At 37.6% G+C, this 4,566-nt stretch overlaps 1 non-coding gene across 1 annotated transcript; it reads right to left on the bottom strand.

Annotated features, from left to right (window-relative positions):
* Positions 1-2,370: 2,370 nt before the first annotated feature.
* On the bottom strand, positions 2,371-2,533 carry LOC111423497 (U1 spliceosomal RNA). Its single transcript, XR_002707486.2, has one exon. It is a non-coding gene; the product is annotated as a U1 spliceosomal RNA (small nuclear RNA).
* Between the last annotated feature and the right edge of the window lie 2,033 nt (positions 2,534-4,566).

The raw sequence follows: 4,566 nt of genomic DNA on the forward strand, positions 1-4,566 counted from the left end.
AAACGCTGAAAGATAGATTGACCCAAAAACCGATACTAGCACTCTATGATTGTAGAGCAGAATTGGAAGTACATACAGATGCTTGTAAGGACGGTCTTGCAGGCATGCTTCTGCAGAAAAATGATAAAGGAACATTTCAACCATTGGCTTATTATAGCCGAAAGACGACCGAATTGGAGGCCAAGTACCATAGCTATGAACTTGAAGCATTGGCAGTAGTGGAAGCCATAGATAGATTCAGAATATACGTATTGGGACGACACTTTACAGTAGTTACTGATTGCAATTCTCTGAAAACAATCATGACAAAGAAATATATGACGCCGAGGATTGGGCGATGGCTCTTGAAGTTACAAGAATACGACTTTTCTGTTATACATCGATCGGGAGAAAGGATGTCACATATTGACGCCTTGAGTAGACACCCAAATGAGCCTGGAAAGGAACCAGAAGAAGCTGATCTGAAGATCAACACCTTAAGAATCGATGAAGCTGACTGGTTGCTGACGATGCAGCTCCAGGATGAAAATCTAAAGCGGATATACAAAGTTTTAGTAGAGAACCGTACAGAGACACTAGAAGACAAACAAATTAATACCGACTATGAGATCGAGGAAAATAGAATTTGTCGAAAAACTGATGACGGACCGAAATGGGTTGTTCCTAAGGGAGTGATTTGTCGTGTTATAGAAGAGAGTCACGATAAAATGGGACATTATGGAGTCGAGAGAACGTTGAAGAACCTACAACGACAGTATTGGTTTGCAAAGATGAGGAAAAAGGTGAAGAATTACATATCCTCTTGCGTAAGATGCGCGTACCACAAAGCCGTGAAAGGAAGACTCGAAGGAGAACTACACATAATAGAGAGAGTACCAATTCCATTTCATACGGTGAACATGGATCACTTAGGACCATTTGTCAATAGTGCAAGGAGGCATGATTATGTTCTGTTGTACCAGGACAACTTCACGAAGTACACGATATTGCGAGCGGTAAAATCGACAAAAACAAAACCTGTCGTGAATACTTTGAAAGATGTCTTTAGTTATTTTGGAACACCACATCGTTTAATAACCGATAGAGCGACATCATTTACGTCGAAGGAATTTGAGAAATTCTGTGAAGAAAACCAAATTAAACATATTCGTAATGCTACAGCAACGCCAAGAGCAAATGGGCAGGTGGAAAGACAAAACCAAACCCTTTTGACTGCATTAACAACCATGTATGAAGACGAAGACGGAAGAGATTGGGACAGGCGAATCCAAGAAATTCAGTTTGCATTAAATGACGCTGAAAACAAGACAACAGGAAAGACGCCCCACCAACTGCTTTTTGGATATCATCCGAGAAATGCCTTACAAAACCAGATAGCATTAGCTGTGAGTAAACTTGACTATCCCAAAGACATTGACAACTTACGAATAGACGCAGTACGACGAATTGGTGAACAACAACAAAAGGATAAGAAGTATTTTGATCAGAAGCACAAACAACCTCAAACATATAATGTTGACGACATTGTGTTAGTGAAACGCGAGTTAGCGGAAACGGGACATTCGCGAAAACTATTGCCCAAATACAAAGGACCTTATATAGTGACGCGAGTGGTCGGAAACGACAGATACGTGATAAATGACATTCCGGGAGCACAACGATGTGCTAAACCATTTAACGCTGTTTTCTGTTCAGGGTTAATAAAGCCGTGGTGTACCCTTACCGAAGAAGATACGGATGATAGTGACCGGGAAGATGAGGGCCCTGAGGCGGAAGGCACTCCGCCAGGTCAGGAAGGCCGAGTTGTTGGCGAACGACAATAGGTGGCGTGTAGAGACGAGATGTACGAACTAAAACAAGTCGGTGTGCATCATCGGAAGAAGAAGGAAGTGTCGTGTGGACCAAATAATGTATAGCGTTTAGTTTAATCAGTTACACTCTTTTTTTGTGTTCTAAGTAAAGTTAATATATTTGTTACAAGAGAGCTGACTTTAATTTAACGAATAACAAATGGAAGCATGACATAATTGAGATAACTGTTTGGTCTGAATTATCGCTTTTACTTTGTCATCATTTTCAGTCCCGGATAATATACTATCAGCACATACAAAAAGAAAATTGTTATATATTCAGCTCAATATTTATACTCTAATTTTCTACTACTTAATTTTGAGACCCCTTGGTAAATAATCCTTAGTTAATTATTGCACCATCAGAAAGTCTAATAATATATCCTCATTGCTGTCGGCACTTCAAATGTTTTCTGAGTTATGGAAGTGTGGCGAAGAGCGACGAAGTAATGGGGTTCAATGGAAGAAGTTAGGTAGAACGCATAGTGTTTAACAGTAACTTATGTTTGTATTAATATAATCCGGGTTAGCGCGCACGCAGACCCTACTACCAAAAATTACGCGCCCGAGTTACCCGCATTAGGGGTAATCGCAGGGGTCAGCCCGACTGAAGTGCAATGGAAGGGCCTCGTCCTGGGGGAACCGCCTTATTGATGACGGTAGCCCCTACGCCAGGTAAGTATGCTTTTCTGGGGCAACCGACCCTCTTGCCTATACGATATGAAAGTATCTAGTAACTAGAATAAATACGCGCCATCTGTAGACGCGACACAAACAATAATCAGGCGTTGGTAAGAATAATGTAGATCGCATTTCCTTATATACAGGGTGATTCATAATATATGTGCAGGACTTCAGGATGTTATAGCTTGTGCAAAAATTTGAAAAAGTTTTTATCAACTTACCCTCTGTTTTTACACAAAAATGGTGCAGTAGGACATGAACTGTAAAGTTGACCGTTTTCTAGAAAAATCAACTTTTATGTTGAAAAGCATGGTCAATTTTTTTAAATAATAATTTTATTTTACAATTAAACAAAATTTATGTAAACGCTAGAACAAGTAACAAAACTGTTATATTAAACTAAAACTAGAACTAACATTAGAAACTTTCAGGTTTTGCCGTGCGTCTTTTAATAAAAGGCTTGACATTTCGGATGCCATGTTGCAACCTTCTTCAGAAACTGGTTCGAGGTGGCTTCGTTAGTTCTAGTTTTAGTTCTAATTTTAGTTTAATTCACACCGGCCGTGAAATTTTTCAAATTTGGTATACAGAGTTTTTTTGGCCTGAGAAAGACGATTATGGAGTCCGTTTTACTATAGCCGGTAGAGATACGCTCTGTAACGTATTATTTACGGATTAAAATAACAATAACTTTTTTGACAGTATACTTTTTGGCTTTTTGAATAAAAATACTTATTCTGTGTACCTTTTAAGCAAAAAGGATACTCTTATCAAAATGCGCTAAAATTCATCGTTTTCAAGATAATCCGCTTTTTATTATTCGATACAGACCGATGTTTTTAGAGGATAGTTAAAGATAGTTAAAATAAGGTATGCCATGGAAACAAAGTAGCTAAATTAAATAATGTTTTAGTTTATTAATGTTTTTTAATCTAAATAATAAAAGAAAAAAATTAAAGAAATTGTTGAAAATGTAAACAATTTTGCTTGCATTATTCTGACCGACGAATTACTTATCGAGTGATGTTATTTAAGTTCATCCCTTGTGGGAACAGGTGTCTCATACAATTTTCCTTTCAAATATCTCCACACAAAAAAGTCTAAAGCATTAACTTTTTTCTATACTTTTTCAATGTTATATTTAAGTTCTCTATTCGACATGTTTCGAGGATCCAGTCCTCATCTTCAGGAAAATTCGTCAATTTTTGAATAAAAGATAACCATATCCCTCGGATTACAATTCAAAACTCTTACGACTACACAATTAAACAGAAATAAACTATTAAAACTGCATCGGAAGATTCTGAATTAACACAATGTTAAGAAAAACCAGAAACAATTATTAAAGCATTAACATCAGCAGATCGTGAGGCCATGCGACTGGTCCATCACGACCAATCCATCTTGCAGGAAAATGGTTGTCTAGCCAATTTCTTACCACCCTACCATGACTAGCGGCACAATCATCAAGTTGAAACCAGGCCTTTCTTCCTAAAGCTAAATCAATGTCATCTCACATATTGGCATGTTCAGCAACCAAAAATTACAAGAACGCCGCAGCGGTTAGTTGTGGTGGCAAAAAGTATGGCCCGAAAAGATGATTATTATAAACACCTACCCGGACGTTGACACTACTAAATTCATGTTGGAAATTTCGTGGCCGAATTGCGTGGGGATTTTCATGCGCCAAACATATAAATTATGAAAGTTTACAATCCGACGTCTTGTGAAACACGATTCATCGTTCCACAATACATTATTTAAAGAATCCACCGACAAAACGTTACACGCTCCTTGCAAGGGTTGTAAATGATAAGCATATCTGTGATCATGTTTTAAAAGGCGATAAACACGCGCCCTAGAAATTCGTAAGGCATTCGAAACTCATCTAACACTCGTAGTGGGGTCTCTGCCGAATTCACGCAAAATTCTTCTTCTAAAGTTTACAACATACTTAAATAGTTAAAAAAAAATAGGAAAAAAAGAAAAATAAAAAAAAATAGAACAGTTTATTGTTACTTACCTAAAATTA

The sequence above is a fragment of the Onthophagus taurus genome, chromosome 10 (assembly GCF_036711975.1).
Source record: "Onthophagus taurus isolate NC chromosome 10, IU_Otau_3.0, whole genome shotgun sequence".
Classification (NCBI taxonomy): domain Eukaryota; kingdom Metazoa; phylum Arthropoda; class Insecta; order Coleoptera; family Scarabaeidae; genus Onthophagus; species Onthophagus taurus.